The sequence below is a fragment of the Triticum urartu genome, chromosome 5A (assembly GCF_056163025.1).
Source record: "Triticum urartu cultivar PI428250 chromosome 5A, HENAU_Tu73, whole genome shotgun sequence".
Classification (NCBI taxonomy): Eukaryota; Viridiplantae; Streptophyta; class Magnoliopsida; order Poales; family Poaceae; genus Triticum; species Triticum urartu.
Window position 1 is genome coordinate 547,591,607 of NC_141877.1, and position 20,047 is coordinate 547,611,653.

Consider the following 20,047-nt stretch of genomic DNA (forward strand, 5'->3'; position numbering starts at 1 on the left):
GAATTTTAAAAACATGTAAAAATATACATAAAAAATAGATCGATCATTAATGATCTTTTTATGTAGAATCTGAATTGTCAATAGGAATCTTCCCCGGTTTAAGAAACCGGCAAAAATTCCTATTGCGGCCACAGATCCTACATATAGAGTTCAATGAAGACCAAATGGTTGTGATAGTTTGAGTAGTAACATATTTAAGGTGATGGTCACTCTCTTAGGGGAGCGAGATGGGACTAAAAAACCGCTGCATGGCGAAACTTTAGTACCGGTTTGTGGCATGAACCGGTACTAAATGGGCTCGTGGGGCCACAGCCTGCCACAGACTCTTTAGTACCGGTTCGTCGCATGAACCGGTACTAAAAGTTCTCCACGAACCGGTACTAATATGCGCCGCCTGCCTAGCCATTTGAATCGGCACTAATGGTCACATTAGTGTCGGTTTAGCTACAAACTATGACTAATGTGCTGAACATTATGCCCTTTTTCTACTAGTGTGCTAAAGTGAAGACTATGCACGGAGTCAATGAGAAGCTAATATCCCACCACCCAAGAGCATCAGGAATATGTTAGAGAATTGGTTAAAGAGAATCCCCCCTAAGATTAAAACTCAAATCCATGTGGGAGTATGAGGTATAGGTTGGGCTATTTGTAAATGTCGCAGCAATTTTCCATTTAGCAGGACTGACGCTTCTAATTTTTTGCTGGACATCTTCATCAAGCTAATTCATACCCCATATATGATGATTTTGCTGCTTTGCTGTCATGGAAAGTTGACTATATATTCCCAAGAAAGACACTACTTACACGAGGACCGGGTGGTCGGTCCAGCGGTGATACTCTGTATGGTATTTAGCAGCAAAGGAATCCCGGTCATGGCATTTGATGTGCTCGACCAACAATACGCCGCCGCATGCCAGAAGCTCATAAACAAGCTTCTATGCTTAGATGTACAAGTGAGAATGGCGGCTATGGCATGCAGAATATTCCCAATACCTCACAATCCCGGATCGTACGCATGAAACCAAAGTTGGCAAAGATATTAATCTGCATACATGCAGTGCCACGAATGAAACTACATTTCTATAGGTGTAGAGATTTCTATTGATTATTTATCAGAAATGATAAATCAAACGTTTGGATTTTAAGCATGGAAATCCAAATGTTTTTCATGACAACTTTAGTTCACGCGAGGTTGACAAACATGGCAATTTTCTGACAAAAAAATGAACTGGGACAAAGTTATCATGTTTTAACAAATAAAGTTGCCACCTCACATCAACTAAAGTTGCCATGACAAAATGTACGGGATGACATGCTTAAAACCCAAACATTTGGGATTTATCAGGATCCTTATTTATAGAGCTAGGTCGGCACTGGAGTTCTTTTACAGTACCCTTAACTCATTAATGAACGTATATGTTGTAAGATCCGGCGGATTAGTTTTATTTGTACTCCAAAAGCAGTAGCAGTGGTAAGAAGTAGCAGTGGCAAAAACGTGATTGCTTGACAACCAACCCTTTTTGATGGGTCAATAGCTCCTGTGCGACATCTTTGAGGTGCAATAGAAGGAGTGCGACGTAGTTGACGAAAATAGTTGTAGTACTACGTTTCAGAAGCCCAAATAGCCAAGGCCCACTCGGTCGATTAAACTAGTCATCAACGGGAGTGAGGTTATGTTTAAGACATGTGGGTCCCACTTGGGAGTGCATCTAGTTACGGGCCCGACTTGGCAGTGCATCAGGTGAAACGTGGCCTCGTGCCTGTGTGAACGTGTACCCCTCCCACCCCCTCCTCTTCGTTCTCGGGGGTGAGACGGCGCGGAGCCGGAGATTTTGTTCTCGGTGATAGCAGCACGGAGGAATAGGACAGTGTCATCAACATATTGCAAGATGGAAACACCTCCTTCGACCAAATGAGGAACTAAGCCCTTCACTTGAACATGTTATTTGGCGCTGCCAATAAGAATGGCCAACATATCGGCCACTATATTAAACAAGAGAGGAGACATGGAATCTCCTTGTCTCAAACCCTTATGTGTCTGAAAGTAATGACCGATATCATCGTTGACCTTGATTCCGACACTACCATTCTATACATGAGAACCCACTTGGTTTCACCAAGCCTCACTAAATCCTTTCATGCGCATTGCCTGCTGAAGGAAAGGCTATTTAACTTTATCATATGCCTTCTCAAAATCCACTTTGAAGATAACCCCATATAACCCCATATAGCAAAACCACTACCCCTTCAAGTATGTGTCGCCCTAGCATGAACGCTGTCTGACTCGGTTGTACCACTGAACGAGCAATTTGTGTCAATCTATTGGTACCAACCTTTGTGGAAATTTTGAAACTCACATTAAGAAGACATATTGGCCTAAATTGTTCGATCCGAACTGCTTCTTCTTTCTTGGGCAAAAATGTAATCAAACCAAAGTTAAGATGAAACAGTTCGAGATTACCGCTAAAGATGTCATGAAACATAGGCACAAGATCATCGTTAATAATATGCCAACATTTCTTATAGAATTCAGCTGGAAACAAATCTGGTCCCGGTGCTTTATTCGGTTTTATTTGTGAGATGACATTCAGAACCTCCTTCTTAGTAAATGGTGCAGATAGAATATCATTCTCCTCTGCCTGGAGTTGTGGTATATCTCCAAAAACAGATTAATCAAGGGCCACCGTGCTTGCATTCGGATGCCCAAAAAGTTGTTTATAGAATTAGTGATATAATCTTTCAAATTCTCATGCCCCACAATTGTCCCCTCGTCCTGTTCAAGCTGTATGATTTTCTTCTTCCTATGTTTACCATTCGCAATCATATGGAAGAATTGTGTATTGTCATCTCCTTGGACAACCTTAAGCACTTTAGCACGCAGTGCCCACTTGAGCTCCTTTTCTCTAAGAAGAGCTCGTAAACCTTGCTCAGCTTCGGACTTGAAGTTTTGCTCACTAATCATAAGGAGATTGCTTTCGGCTTTTAAATCTAGGGCCTCAATTAATTGAGTGAGTCGTTCTTTCTCTTGTTTGTAAATCCCACTCCCATTTCTGGCCCAACCTCGCAAAAACTGTCTCAGATGTCTGATCTTATTTTGCCATCACTCAATACTAGTTCTTCCACTAATAGTTTTTTCCCTTTCGCGTGCAATGGTCTCCAAAATGTATTCTTTCTCGAACCAACCTAGTTCAAAAGAGAAAGTGTTCTTATTCACGACGTGTGTAGCCTCTCCCGAGTCTACAAGTAGGGGTGTATGGTCTGAGATCGCTCTCTGCATCGCATGAACCGACACCAAAGGATACTTTTGTTCCCATTCCACACTGGCGAGTACCCTATCCAACTTCTCATAAGTCGGAGTGGGCAATGTATTGGCCCAAGTAAATTGTCTACCGGTGAGTTCAATTTCTCTCAAATTAAGACTCTCGATAATCATGTTAAACATCATAGACCAGCACCCATCAAAATTGTGACTGTTCTTTTCATCTCTCCTCTGAATTATATTAAAGTCCCCACCGACTAGGATTGGCAAATTTTCATCTCCACAGATCCGCACTAAGTTGGTTAGAAAATCTGGTTTAAGTTCAGGTTGTGCTACTCCATATACATCCACAAGAGACCATGGGAAACCATCCAATTTTGATCTCACCCGAAACATGACCGTAAAATCTCCCCGAACCACGTTAAGCACCTCAAGTGTTTCACACCTAACCCCTAGCAAAATCCCACCCGATCTTTCTCTAGAAGGTAAGATGTGCCAATCAAAATCAATTCCACCGGAAAGAGTTCCAAGGAACCGTGAGGTAAAGTTATCTTATCGTGTTTCCAGAAGCGCAATAAAATCTAAATGTTGTTCTATCGTTGTCTCAACCAGGAACCTACGTTTAGCCAAGTCAGCTACACCTCTGCTATTCCAAAAGATTCCTTTCATAGGTCATCATGGGATTTTTTTTCTTATGCTTGACCCTAGCACTTCTACGAACCACCGAAACGGTTGCTCCTCCGGGGCAATAATGATACAAAGATGTCGATGATCTTTAGAGCTTTATAATGAGTGAGGATGGCTCTAGCTTTGTTTGATGTATTCTAACTGACCTATTGTTGTTTTTTTGTTCGCGTGCATTAGGAGTTTAGTTGTTTGATGCGCTTGATAGGTAGTAGAAGAGTTGATTAAACTGTTCATGATGTGTAGAACCATTTGATTTCCGGCTGACTTTGTCCACATTGCGGACTTTGGAGTGTTCTGTTACTGTGGTAATTATTTTCCACGTGTGAAGGCATCATCTCCAACTGTCTTAGTGTCCGATTGTTTTTCTTTCAGTTGTGTTAGGGAATGAATTTAACTCAGATGATACTGCTGGTTCTGTGACTGATGTTTATCTTTTTTTTTAAAGGAGGAAACCCCTGGCCTCTGCACGAATCGATGCATGCAGCCATATTATTAAAAAGCAATGTAACAAAGTCTAAGAACCACAAGAGGCTCACAATCTGAGTGCAAATCGAAAGATAATATAAAAAAGATGCCACATCTGACGGTAGAAAATAGGCTACGATGCCTATACACCTAGCCTATTATTAGCTCGCCATCCAAATCGAATGAAGATAGCCCGTGCTACCTTCTCCCAACGGTTGCACCCAATAATCAAAAGCTCCCTGGAGTCCGCATGAGTGAGTAATGACCATGTATGGATCCAAGTTGTAGCTCTGTAGATTAGCTGCAAAATATTAGTGAAGTTTGTCCCATTAAAAATCAAATCATTTCTAGTATCCCATATCACCCAAAATAGTGCGCATATCCCTATTCGAATATGTTTCGCTATATGTATGTCCACTCCATTAAGCCACGTACCAAATAACGTGTTGATGCTCGTTGGGGGGTGAACATTAAAAGCTATATGTATTGTGCGCCATAATAATTTTGCAAGTGGACACTCGAGAAAGAGGTGTTTAATGGTTTCATTTCAATCACAAAAGCAACATCTGGAATTACCAATCCAACTTCTTTTCAGCAAGTTATCTTTGATCAGTATGACTCCTTTGTGAACGGAGCACATGAATATTTTAATTCGGAGCGAAACTTTAATCTTCCATATGCACAATGATCTAGACCACCGCCCGGAATTAATTAGGTCCAGATACATAGATTTCACAGAAAAGTCTTCATTCTCAACTTACTTCCAATGAATCGTATCCTCATGGTCCGACAGTTGAACATCCATCAACCTGCAGACTAGATGCAACCACTGATGTTCTTCTGTCAGACCGAATTAGTATGACGTCTATGATTGCAGGTGAACAAGCATTGTTCTGTATCATGAGTTCATGACTAACTAAACCACAACTTCGTTGGTGCTACTGATAACACATCGCAGTCGACAAGCCAACTGCTCTAAGGGATCACCTATTTGAACATGTCAAGCAAAATGGTAGTAGCAGAAGTTAAACATAGTTTCATGCATCCATAGACTGTGGATATCGTAAGGAAGCATAGTCGGTTTCGCCTACAGGCTGTACAGTCTTTCATCTCGATCGAAGCAACAACTTTCCCGATACCTTGCAATCCGATTATGATTCACCTCACACGGTAAACTGATCTTGAATCCATATACCATTGGAGAAGAACAAAGGAGGATGTAACTAGGGTGTTTATTTTATTTTATAACTGGTGGCCAGGCTGTAATGGCCATGTGGTACCCTGGGGGAAACATATAGAGAGCGCTAGGGATGTAATGGCCATGTGTGGACCTAGCTGTAAATTATGCCACCTGTAGGTATACACCTGAATGTCCTAGCTTGTAGAGCTCTCAACCATTCCAGCCATGATACACTTGATTCACCAACGGCCATTGACACATCCTCACAAAAGGCAAAAGAAAAACCCAAGAGGCAAGAATATCTGAGGATACTTCCTTAAAACCGCACGACGAGCGTGGTTAACCATCTCAAAACTGATGTCAACAATAGATGATGTTCCTTGGAGCATCCACAACCATTGGGGCTAAACCTCTATACTTCTCTCCTATAGAAAAAAAACTGACCTATCTTTACAGCAACCTTTCCAATCTTCTTTAACTCCATTGATATCATCACTGAAGTGATAACAGAGTAATTGAGTTAAACTGGTGTTTTTAGATAGGAAGAAATTCACATAATTTATTATTGTTGATAGAAAGAAAGATAGTTTAAGATGAAAATGAAGTGTCCGTGGATGTGGATGTGACCACAATGAAGCATGCTCCCTTTGGATGTGCCGTTGCCGTTGCCGCTGCCGTCGTCGTTGCGGACGCGCTTGCCGAGGATGAAGGGCGCGGCGTGGGGAGGTGGTGGTGCAGGTGGTGCGGGGAGGCGGCGAGCGGCTGCGCGTGCGCGTGGGGGTGGGACACGCCGGGGCGGAGCGAGGAGGGTGAGGAAGTGGAGAAGGATGCGGGGGTGGTGCAGGAGCCGGTGGCGGCGATGATGGAGGGCTCATCCTGGCGGAGCAGCCACTCGATGGTCTGGCCGTCGGACTTGTGGCCGAGCTCGCGCGTGAGCTGGAATACCCGCGCCGCGCAGATGGTGGGCATCCGGATGCGCCGCCCCCGGCCGTCCACCTTGTTGTGCCGGTCCTTGGACGGCGCCTTGCGCACCGCCAGCGCGCCGCCGCCATTCGTCCCGTTCGCCGCCGCCACCGGCACCAGCTGCTTGTCCTTCGCTCCGTCGCCGCCACCTCTCTCTCGGCCAGATTCTTTGGAAGTCGAACAATTGGAGATCGGGGTTTGGAGTTTGGCTGATTCGAAGGAAAGGGAAGGGAGAGATGCGCTCGTTTCCGGAGGAAGGGATAAAGTTGGGGGTATTTTCAGCAAAAGGAGCGTTCGAGTTCTAATACGCACTACATATCGGAATTTCCTCTAAAAGCTTAGCCGCACTATATATTGAAATGATGGGAGTATGAGCCATCCATTCTAGCGATTCAAAGGCATTGATTTATCAATACTATCAGAAAATCGGGGTAGTATTTTCTAGTAAAGGGGCAAAAATGGGCAGAGGTGGGAAACAAATCCCACACATCCGAAGGTATGTTTGGTATCCAAGAGATGTAACAGAAAATTCCTTCTCTGTCGCTCTCTCCCGCATGCAGCGGCGCAGATCGTCGCCCATTGCGGCAGGCGAGCTTCCTGGTTGCCTGCCGCTGGGTCATGGGGAAGCTGCATGCGGAAGCGAGAAATAGTTGCTCGCAGGTTCTTGGGGATAACAGCTACGGCCGGCGGCGGCGGCGGCATGGGGTTATAACTTTGTAATCCAATCACTTTAGTAATATTAAGATTCTCCTATTTGGTTCATACATACAAACCCCAATTCAGCATGTGCAGTTCATGTTTTTCTTGGCCCTTACCACCATAACCAGAACAGGACGAAGGGGGAACCCCACGACGTGGGCAGGGTGAAACGCCAAGAGGGAAAGGTCGCCGCCGGCGGCGGCAGAAAAGAAGACGTGAGGCCAGAGAGAAAAACGGGATGCCTGAGTGATTATTCACGGTCACGTCTCATACTGCTAACTGGACCAAATTACCCTTGAGTAAGTAAAAATAAAATAAAATTTGGTACTCACAACACCTAAAAAGGCCATGCAATCAACGGCTGATATGATCCTATACTACTCCCCTCTGGCGGTAGTAAAATGTACCGTAAAATCTCTCCTTTTAAATTGCTGCTCTAGTCATCCCGTCCTTCACTCTTCATCATTTTACAACATACCTCTATGTAACAGAGCTGTTATTTTATGAAATGAATACCATTATTAAACGTAAACCTTCACTTTTTTGCATCCATACAAATTCCAGTTGATTAACCATATAACACTTATTATATGACGAGTACAACTTCCAAACTATCACAAGAAACTTCAGAATGCTTGAGCACATGAAACCCTGGAATCATGAAATGAAGACTCGTAAGAATTTGTAGGTTGCAGTTGACAGACAAGTTTGCAAGGTCATGACGGGGTGGCAGTGACCGGTAGATGGCACTGAGGTGGAAGGAGCGGCGGTGGCTGGCAGAATGGCAACAACTGGTGGAGGAACACATGGAAATCAAAGTTCGAAGTGGGGGATCAGAACGGAGATGCTGGCTCCAACGGCTCTGGTACGTATTGGCGATGCGAGTGGCGACGGGGCTGGCGAGGCGGCGGGGTCCGCTGGCCCTGGCGCGGCGGAGGCCTGGTTGGAGGTAAGGGTGACGGGGTGGACGACGTGCGCGCCATCGTTTCTGGGATGGAGCGGGAGCCGGTTCTGGGCTCTGGCAGAGGTAAGTGACAGTGAGGTTTCGGTGGCGGAGGACGGTGAGGGCGGCACGCGTCGTGGAGTAGGGACGCTGCCGTCGGTCGGCGAGTTTGTGGCTCACGCTGAGGAGCTTGGGGGCTCGCTCAGAGCCGGGCGGCGACGTGCGTTCGTGCCTGGTGGTCGTGATGCTCGCCGGTCAGGGGTGCCGGGGCGGGCACCGATGCGGCCCGTGGTGGCGACGCCGCGGCCGCGGGCCGGTCGGGAGGTCGTAAGTGTTGCGGAGGCCGCGTTGGAGGCGGTTGCCCCGCGGCAGGGTCCGGCGTCTGCGCCTGGGCCGGCGGCTCGGCCAGGGGCGGCGGCGCCGGTCGGACAGCAGGCGGCGGTGGCGGAGACACCCGAGCTCTGGCCTAGGGTTGGCACGGGCGGCCAGGATGGGCTGGTGGGCCCCTGTGGTGGATGGGGTGCGGGTGGACATGGGCGTCCCTGTGCAGCCCAGGCCCGTCTTCCCTGGCCTGCTGGTGGAGCGTCCAGTATATAAATGGATGTGGATCCGTCGGGGCACTCTAGATTGTTCGTTAGGGTTTCTAGCCACCACAGCTGAGGTGTGGTGCTTCGGCGGCTCCGCACGCTCGTTCTCCACTCCTGTCCCTCCCCCTCCTCTTGTCAGTTCCTTCGCCGAGGTCGTTGTGATGGGCTCAAAGGTGGATCGGCGTGCGGACAAGAAGGAGGCGCTGGATCCGGAGGCGGAGAGGCGGCGCGAGCGGGATCTACGTGACCAGGCGAAGGTGCCCGTGGCAGAGCGGGCTAGAGAGGACGGCGGCCAGGGGCCGCCTCCACCCTGGTGGCTCAAGGAGTAGGAGCGGAAAAATAAGAAGAAGGAGGAGTACAAGAAAGCGGGGATTGGAGCTCAAGCGCAAGGAGTCGCTCCATCCCCACTGCGGCAACCGCGTCGGCGACCCCTACTCCAAGCAGAAGATGAAGAAGCATAAGCCGGCGATGAAGGCGGCCTGGAAGCCTTCCTCCTCCAAGGGTGCGGTGGCAAAGCCCATCCCAGTTGAAAAGGTGGAGGGGCCGGAGTGTTTCCGTTGCGAGCGCATGGTGCATTTCCAGAACGAGTGCTCCTTCAAGCAGTTGTGTGTGCTATGCAGCCAGGAGGGGCACGCTTCGGCCTATTGCCCCATGCGCGGCAAGCCTCTGATGCTCCAGTCCATGGGCCATGCGTTTGCGGGCGGGGGCTTCTTTTGTCTGCAGTACCCGAGGAGGCGTATGCGGCGGCGGAGAGCTCGCTGGGGGCCAGCGCGGCCCTGGTCTCAGTGGCGCCGGGTGTTCTGTCCATGGAAATTCTGGAGATGGAGCTCCCACATCTCTTCGAGGGTGTGTGGGATTGGATGGTGACTCCCTTTGACTCGGACTGCTTCTCGGTGGCTTTCCCTGATCCGGTCATGCTAAGGATGGCGACGCGCAGTGGCAAGTTATTTCTCTCCATCAACAACATCACGGCTGATATTCAGGACGCGACCCTCGCCGAGCCTAAGGCGCTGTCCATGCCGGAGGTGTGGGTGAAGCTGTGCGGCATTCCTCTAAAGTAGCGGCATGTGGAGAGACTGATGGCGGCCACGACGATGATTGGGCGGCCGCTGGTGGTGGATGAGCTTTCCCTGATTCGTGCGGGTCTGGTGCGCATGCTCTTTGCGTGCCGGATGCCGGCCAAGCTGCGAGGTACTGTGCAGATCTGGTTCTACGAGGCGGGTTTCAATGTCAAGCTCAAGCCAGAGATTGACACCCCGCGTTCGGCGGCCCCTGCTCTACCCCCGCCCCCTCCTTCTCCCAACGGTGGGGGTCCGGGTGATCAAGACAAAGACAGGTCCATGGGCAAGGACAAGGACCACGAGCCAGACGCTAGCATGGAGGAGGGTGATTCCATTGATACAGCGGTGTGGGATAAGCTAGGGATCTTGGTGCCTGGCCCTGCTGCGCCTGCGGAGGGGACGGCGGCGCCCGGGGCATCTGTGGGGATGGGCTCCGCGGTGATGGCGCTCTCGGTGCCCAACCAGTATGGCTCCAACCTGGGGTCGGTGTCCTCTCCCCCATGGTGGCGGCCCCTACGGTGCTCGCGGGTGCAGGTGGTGGACGCTCCCCGATCGCAATCTGCCCCAGCCCCTCGCGTCTGCTTCCAGGCGGGTCTCCGGCCTCTGGTGGCCGCGACACTCCCTTGTGTGGTTCTGTGAAGATGATGAAGAAGACGGTGGTGCAGAAGGTCAGTGCGGAGACAGTGCGGGCGATGGAGCCGCTCGGTGCGCCTCCCACTCCACGACAGCCCGTCATAGCGCTGGCGGCCCCGACTGCTCCCACATCCGTCGATCCGCTGCTTCAAGAGGCCTCCATGATGGCGCGGAGCTCCAAGGCCAAGCGCACCAAGACGGTGCCAGCGGCGCCGGTTCGCACGAGCTCGCGCTCCAAGGGGGCCAAGGGCAACATGCCTTCTCTGCAGCGAGCGCAACTCCTCCAAGCTCAGAAGAACATGAAGATCTCAGGTAATCCACCTCCCCGATTCGCAGTTTTAGACTCCTTTTCGGATGATCATTTGCTTGAGGTGTTAGAGGTGAGTGGTGTGGACTCCTCCTGTGTGGGTGGGGATCGCGAGTTGATCTCGCTTGTCCGTGCCAAGGAAAAGGCGAAGGCAGAGCTTGGGGCAGTTGCTGCAGCGCACGCCGAACAGAGGACTGGGGGCCCTGAGGGAGGGGCCGCCGTAGTCGTCTCTATGCCTGATGAGGGGGGACAGGCAATAGGGGTTGCCACCTCTCCCTCGCCTTGCAAGGGCAAGGTGAGGCGCGTGGCGAAAGTGGTCACCTCTAGGGGTGTCCGGCCCCGTAATCGTGTCATTTAGATGCGAGCATTATGTTGGAACATCCGTGGTTTTGGCCACGCAGGGCGGCATACCCAACTAAAAGATTATATGCGCAAAGAGGGCGTGGACATCGTAGGTCTTCAGGAAACTATTAAACACAGATTTCCGCTTTCACGAACTGCTAGCTCTAGACCCGCTGGAACATTTCGATTGGCATTTGACACCTGCAGTTGGGCACTCGGGTGGTATGTTGCTGGGTTTAAGCCATGCTGCATATGAAATTATCGCTTGGGATGTTGGTATTTTCTTCATCGCTGCTCATTTTCGCATTCGCGCTTCGCTCCGCGAGCTGGTGGTTATTCGGGTCTACGGACCTGCTGATCATTCCCGATCGGCGGAGTTCTTGGGGGAACTCCAACAAAAAGTCACTATGGTGACAGCCGCGGTGCTTCCGGTTCTTGTTGGGGGGGGGGGACTTTAACCTGATTAGGTCGGGAGCTGACAAGAATAACAGCAACATTAACTGGCCGCGGGTGGCCATGTTCAATTCTGCTATCACCGCCATGGCCATATGGGAACTTGCTAGGACGGGCGCACGTTTCACATGGACTAACAAGCAGCTCGACCCGGTCCGCTCGGTGCTCGACAGGGTGTTCATGTCGCCATAGTGGGAGATGGGCTACCCTCTGTGCACACTGGTCACGGAGACCCGCATTCGTTCGGACCACGTCCCGTTAGTCTACTCCTCGGGGGAGGATAGGCTGCGGCGCAGCTCGCGGTTTTTCTTCGAAACGGCCTGGTTTGAAGTACCAGGTTTTGAGGCAATCTTCAAGGATAAATGGCTGGCGTGCGTACAGCAGGTCGGACCCAGCGTGGCCCGATGGAATTCTGGAACGCAGTCGGGGGACAACTCAGAGCGAGCCTTATACTACTAGGGAAAACCTTATACACAGAACATTAGCAGTAGCGCGGGCTAAAAACGCACGCTGGTGCTAAATAGCAGCAGCGCGGTGTTTTAAACGGCGCTACAGATACAGTTATAGCAGTAGCGCGGCCGAGTACAAAAGCGCTACTACTAAATTCCCATGGCTTAGCCGATAGGCTGCACATAGTAGTAGTGATCTTCGCCGAACCGCGCTACCGCTATTTGCTTTGTAGCAGCGCGTTTACGTTGAGAGGCGCTACTGCTAAAGTAAATAAAATTAAATGAACAACAAATAGAAAAGTAAATGAAAATGAAAGAAATACAAAAAGGTGAAAGGAAAAAAAATAAAATGTAAAGAAAAATAAATGAAAAAGTGGAAAAAAGAGAAAGGTATAGTAGTAGCGCACTTGCCGGAACGCGCTGCTGCTACTTCTGACTAAACCGCTCGATCCGTTTTTCCCAACAGCCACTTCCCCCAAACCGCAACTCCTCCGCTGTCGCCGCCGCCATTGCCCGTCGGGCGCCGTGCGCTCCCCCGTCGCTCTCCCGCCTCAACGCCGCTCCCGACCCCGGATTCGACTCCGCCCCCGACCCCGACCTCGACGCCGCCCTCCGCCGCACGCCCGAGCCCGACCTCGACGCCGCTTGCCCCTCCCTCGCCGCAGTCACCGTAAGGCTCTGCCTCTCCTCTCCCCTAACCCACCTCTCTCTCTCTGCTAGGGCAATTTATATATGTGTTGATGCTATGTTGATGTTCATATGAACCCTACGTGTTCATATGAACCCTAGATTTGTTTAGGGCAGCAGGCATTTTTTAGCATTTAGGAAAAATGATTAGCAATTTTTTTAGGAAATTAGCTAGGGCAATTTTTTATGAAAATGCCTAAACAATAATTTCATTTGCATATTGTTGTTATATGATACATGTCATTGATGTTCATTTGCATATACCATTATTGAAGTGGTTCGATTGTGCCCAAGTGGCTTTGTTGTTTCCAGGAAATGAAGCCGAGTGGCCTATGTTTTGCCGGAATGTTGATTCATTTCTGTTCCGGCAAATTTCAGGTTCTCGATTTGTCCACTTTTTAGCAAAAGTCATGCCGAAATTTTTCGTGAATTTCGGCATGACTTGTGCTACAAACTAGGACATATCGAGTGCCCGGGATTTGCCGCACCGGGAAGGAGTCAACGTTCCTACAAAGCATAGGCCTTTTTTATGTCATTATTCATTTTATTAGGTATAGAATTAATTGACTAGATTTCATCGTAAGAACTAGTTGAATTAATAGAACTAGTTGAACATGTCACATTTGTTGTTATTTTTTTAGTTAAAGCAATTTTTCGCGCATCGACATCGACGATGCCTATCTCGCATCTTTGTCGTCGAGTCGGCGGAGGACACCTACATCACCAGATGGGCCATGTCCGGGACTGGGCTCTGCCGGGATGGTACGGGGAGGCGCTACTGACCGGGGGGCGCAGGTTGGTGAGGAGCCAGCCTGTCGTTGACCCGAACCTTCTTTGGTGGCGGTCGCGTGGGCCAGTGACGGTCCAGAGGCTCGAGGACACCACGGAGGTGGTGCGTCACCATGTCAGTGAAGAGGACGCTGTAACGCCCTCGATGCGGCTATATCTCCCACGTGGCGAAGCACGACTTAGAGGCATAACCGCATTGAAAGCAATGTCGCAAGTGAGGTAATATTCACAACAACCCATGTAATACATTAAGGGAAAAGGATACATAGTTGGCTTACACTCGCCACTTCACACAATTACATGAATAAAGCATTACATCATCCAGATACAATCAAGGTCCGACTACGGAATCAAAATAAAAGAAGACTACCCCAAATGCTACACGGATCCCCGATCGACCCCAACTGGGCTCCACTACTGATCGACTAGAACGAAACAACACAAAGGATAAGATCTTCATCAAGCTGCTCCTTGAGCTTGGTTGTGTCACCTGCTCGGAAACATCGGCACCTGCAAACTGGTTTTTGGAAGTATCTGTGAGTCACGGAAACTCAGCAATCTCACACCCTCACGATCAAGACTATTTAAGCTTATAGGTAGGGTAAAAGGTATGAGGTGGAGCTGCAGCAAACGACTAGCATATATGGTCGCTAAACATATGCAAATGAGAGCGAGAAGAGAAGGCAAAGCACGATCGATGAACTATGATCAAGAAGTGATCCTAGAACAACCTACATCAAGCATTACGCCAACACCGTGTTCACTTCCCGGACTCCGCCGAGAAGATACCATCACGGTTACACACGCGGTTGATTTATTTTAATTAAGATAAACTTCAGGTTTTCTACAACCGGACATTAACAAATTCCCATCTGCCCATAACTGCGGGCACGGCTTTCGAAAGTTCAAAACCCCGCAGGGGTCTCCCAACTTAGCCCATCACAAGCTCTCACGGTCAACGAAGGATATTCCTTCTCCCAAGACAATCCAATCAGACTCGGCATCCCGGTTACAAGACATCCTCGACAATGGTAAAACAAGTCCAGCAAGACCGCCCGATGCGCCAACATCCCGATAGGAGCTGCACATATCTTGTTCTCAGGGCAACACCGGATGAACACTACGTACAGCTAAAACCAGCCCTCAAGTTTCCCCGAGGTGGCGCCGCAAGTGGCTCTAGTTTGTACCAACACTTAGACAAGCACTAACCCCGGGGGTTAAAATAAAGATGACCCTCGGGATGCGTGACTCCCAAGGAAAAAGGCTAGGTGGCGAATGGTAAAACCAAGGTTGGGCCTTGTTGGAGGAGTTTTATTCAAAGCGAACTGTCAAGGGGTTCCCATTATAACCCAACCGTGTAAGGAACACAAAATCCGGGAACATAACACAGATATGACGGAAACTAGCGCGGCAAGAGTGGAACAAAACAGCAGGCATAAGGCCGAGCCTTCCACCCTTTACCAAGTATATAGGTGCATTAAGATAAACAAGATAATATGGTGATATCCCAACAATAAACATGTTCCAACAAGGAATGATCTCCAATCTTCACCTGCAACTACCAACGCTATAAGAGGGGCTGAGCAAAGCGGTAACATAGCCAAACAACGGTTTCCTCGGACATGGTGGGTTAGAGGCTTAACATGGCAATTAGGGAGGCATGATAAGCAAGTGGTAGGTATCGTAGCATAGGCATAGCAAAAGAGCAAGCATCTAGCAAGCAAAGATAGAAGTGATTTCGAGGGTATGGTCATCTTGCCTACAAAATTCTTAGAGTTGCCTTGAACCTCGTAAGTGTACTCAACGGGCTCCTTGTTCATGAACTCGTCTCCCGGCTCTACCCAAGCAAGAACAGCAAGCAAAGGGAGAACAATCAACCACGTGCAATGCACAAAGAACATGATGCAAACATGGTATGATATGTGGGATGCGATATGCGATGCATATGCATGATTTGCAAGGGGATGATTGAACCTAGCCTTAACTTGGAAATCCAAGAGTGCCACTGGAAAGGGGAGTTGATTTTGGTCGAAATCAATATAAAGATCACCGGAATCGGATGTACGGTTTGGAAATGGCAAGCAAAACAAATATGGCACCGGTCTGGGATAATCAGCAAGTGACCAACTAAATGCATCAAGATAAATATGCTACGGCACTCAAACGTAACAACAAAATACATGGTAGGGATCCACTCAAGATGCTTGAAAAAATATGAACACTCAGCTACGGTTAATTCACTCAATAGCAGGCTCAAACAAGCATGGCAAAAGTGCAAATGATTACAGGTTTCAGACTTCGTGAAATTAATAGCATGTCAAGAATATATCATCACGAAGCAATGTTTAGAGCATGATATCTATATGCTACAGGAATATATCATGGCAAATCAAGACATGGCATGAAGCTACTCTAAACACATAATAAAAGTCCCTTAGTGACCATGAGCCAAAAGGGGTCAGAAAAATACAATTGCAAGCATGTGAACATAGCAAAACATAAACAGATTCAGACTTATTGAAAAACTGGAGCATGACAAAACAGTTAACAAGTAGGCATGTTTACGAGCTCGATGCACTCACTACAAGGCATGGCATGACAAACTAAGCATACACCCATCAAGAAGACATGGCATAGAAGCTAGACATCGCAAGAGCAACAACATAGCATGCACGGATCAACAACAACAAGCTCGGCAAAATTGCTAAACATGTAAATAGTATGCCAGGAACATTTTATAGCAAAAGTAGAGCTCGATTGATGCAAGCTAGGGTGCTCCATAAATGCAAACAAAGACATGTATGGATATAAAACCACAATATTAACAAAACATCCTTACTGATCATCCTCAAAAGAGGCACGGATCACTAGGAAACAACATGAACATATGGCATTAAAACAATATGAGGAAAAGACTTGGTGAAATTCTAAGTAGTGAAATTCTAAGTCCCTGAAATCAGCATCAATGAGTAAGCTACTTTGCATGCTTGTGCTAGTCACCACAAAGATCACAAAAATACATGGCATATACCCCTATAAAGATGGCATTGCATTCTACAAAACACATGTAGAGCTCAGGATCATAGCATGCACACATTAATCATGGCAAAAATGACAAAAGGCCATTTGCTGAAACAGATCTGAAATAATCATCACTCAGCCCTCTTCCAACAGCATTTCGGGCATCAAGATAAGCTCAAAAGAAAATGATACAATGAGATGAAATGATGTACTCGTCGAGACGAACATTTTGATACGCTACACGCACGAATCGGAGCTATAGATGCAGAGTTATGCCATGATGAAAATGCCTAAAAATTACTGGGATAAAATGACTTAGGGAAATTTTGGACCTCGTGGAAAGTCAACGCGGGATGGCGCGGTGCGGGACGACGCGATTCGGGACGGAGGGGCGCGTTTGGTTCGGATCCGACTCCGGCGAGGGCGAGCGGGTTCCGGCGAGCGGCGCGGGGCGGCGCTGGTGGACGACGAGCTCGCCGGAGGACGACGCCGGCGAGGCGGCAGCGGACGACGAGGAGGCTCGCCGCGGCAGAGCGCGCCGGCGACGAGAAGGGCGGCGGCCGGGCGATTGGCGGCGGGGTGCGTCGAAGAGGACGGCAGGCGGCGGCGCAGTCGAGGCAAGGCGGCGGCCGACAGCGAGCGAGCGGGGCGGCGCCGGCAAGCACAGGCGGCGGGGCACGCGGACGAGCGGCGGGCGCGGCGCGGGGCCCGCGGGGCCGAACGCGGGCCTGGCGGGCTGCGGCGGGCGCGGGGCGGATGGGGGCTGAGGTGGCGGCGCCCTATTGGAGGAGGGAGGCGGCGGAGGCGACATGGCGCCTCATGATTGGCCGGGGCAACGTGGCCGGAGGCGGTGGACGCGTCCGGCGGCGGACTGGACATGTCCGGCGCGGCGCGGAGGGAAAATCTAGGGTTTCGTCCGCGAAAATGAACGGGGTGCACATATTTATAGGTAGAGGGAGCTAGGAGAGTCGAAATGAGGTGCGGTTTTCGGCCACGCGATCGTGATCGAACGACCAAGATGATGGAGGAGGTTTAGGTGGGTTTTGGCCACTTTGGAGGGGTGTTGGGCTGCAACACGCACGAGGCCTTTTCGATTCCCTCGGTTAACCGTTGGAGTATCAAACAAAGTCCAAATGGCACAAAACTTGACAGGCAGTCTACCGGTAGAAAAACAAGGCCGCATGACAAGTCTCGGTCCAATCCGAAGACGTTTAACATCCACACACGAAAAGATATAGAAAGAGACACCGGGTGACATAGGAGCGCCGGATTGCAAAACGGACAACGGGGAAAATGTTCGGATGCATGAGACGAACATGTATGCAAATGCAATGCACATGATGACATGATATGAGATGCATAACACGCAAGCAATGACATGGCAACAACAGCGAATAACTGGAAGACACCTGGCACATCGGTCTCGGGGCGTTACAGACGGCACGTCCGTCGCTACTTGTTTGCGTCGGAGCACAGGTTCTCCAATACCTGGCAGGTTCTCCAGGGATCTCACTAGAGCTATGATCCTATGATGGTTCCTTCTCTTTGGGTGTCCACCGCCCACGCCGATACCCATCGTGCGCTAGAGTTTTAGTTGTATTAGTGATGTTATATGTATGATACTATTCGGGATGTATTAGTGATAATATTCGACGATGTACGGACGCATGAGATGATTTACTTTTGCTTATTGAATGCATGCTAATTTGAATACTTATTTATTTTATGATTTGGTTTTGCTTATTGAATGATCATGTCAATATGAGTCCTATAAGATATTTTGAGTATCCTGGAGTTGTCTTCGATCGATTTTCAATTAATGTTTCAACTATGAACATAGGAAATATTTGACAACGAAAAGGATTTCGGTATTTGCAAATACTGCGAAGACGAGCGCGGCCTGCGTGACGAAATATCCTAGATGATGATAGGCGCTTCAGCATCAAGCTGGACGTGAACTTCGAAGTGGATACAGTAAGTCACAATGACAAGTCTTTTTTCGTAATTAAGCATGACATCTGCTTCATTTGCTTTAACTTATAATTTATTTATTTTTTACTATTCTACTAGCGTATCCCCTGCCATGCAAGAGTTTTTTTCTTGGATAAGATAGGTTTCAGTCGTACTATGGAGGTAAAGAAAGTTTACTTGAAGACCGAGCATGGTTATATTTTCCACGCAAAATTATACAACGCAGACGACTACACCTATTTTGGATGCAAAACTTGGCGAGCACTATGCACGACTTATGCATTTGAGTCTGATATGGTTATCACCTTTGATATTCGTCCGGAAGATGATATTGAAGCTATTACCGACATCTGGGTCGATGTGCAGACGCCTCCAGTTATACCATTATGTGAGTTTCTCAACCATATTTATGTCTTTGATATTGTTTATTCAAAATAGTTGACAACTAATTTCTATTGTCAGCTTATTTCGGTTCAAGCAAACATGTCCAGCGCTTGGTAGACAGGACCTACTACTGTCCCGAGGCTGAACTAAACTGTGAGGAGCTAAGTCATTATGTTTCATGGCTTGAGGATCTTGATACTGTCAAGATAAATTTTCTTTCTGCACTTAAAAATGTTTGTACTGAAAACGTGTGACCAATAGTGTTCGTAATGAACTACTGTCACATCTATTTAGGAAAGATGGTAAGATTTTTACTATTTGTCCTCAGTGCATATTTTGCATACGCTATTTTTTAAGCTAAACTTCATTGCTAAGTATGTTACTATATGATGTTCTTCAACAGGGACTCCCGATGAATATTGCGCCACATGGGATAGATACTAATGGTACCATGAGTATTGTTAGCTTACGGCCAAGACATCCTACAATGCACTTTAGTGCATTCAGGATTTCTAATAGAGAGGAAAGCTTAATAGTGAAAGACTGGAGCAAAATTGTGAACGATCGGAGAGAAGTGCTAGGGGGCAGCAATCAGAAGCGCAGCCCACGATTAGGAGACGGGTTCATCTGCATGCTCCAACTTGATAAACGAGGAGAGCTACACATGTTTTATGATATTTTACCTTGGAGAGAGCAGCAGGAGTGATTAGCTAGCTAGAAATGAGTTTGAAGATGATGATGTGCTACACTATGACTATGATGATTAAATAGCTAGTGTTGGTGGTAATGACTATGATGATTATTATTAGCTAGTGTTGGTGGTGATTAGATAGCTACCACATCTAGTGTTGGTGGTGATTAGCTAGCTAGAATGAGTTTGAAGATGATTATGTGCTACACTATGACTATGGTGATTAAATAAATACTGTTAGTGGTAATGACTATGATGATGATTAAATAGCTTGTGCTGGCGGATTAGAATCAAGTGGAGGCAACATGTGGTGCACATCGAAAGTACTACTAGTCCAAACTAGATCAAGTTTGGATTAGTAGTATACTTTTGACATGCACCACATATTGCCTCCACTTGAACCTAATCCATCTTCATTTGAGACACTGTTAGTGACATAATGATATAAACCTCATAATTGTTATTGTATCAAAATT

General features: G+C 48.2%; 1 pseudogene; it reads right to left on the reverse strand.

The window, feature by feature from the left end:
• Positions 1 to 5,848: 5,848 nt before the first annotated feature.
• On the reverse strand, positions 5,849 to 7,256 carry LOC147972740 (uncharacterized; annotated as a pseudogene).
• Between the last annotated feature and the right edge of the window lie 12,791 nt (positions 7,257 to 20,047).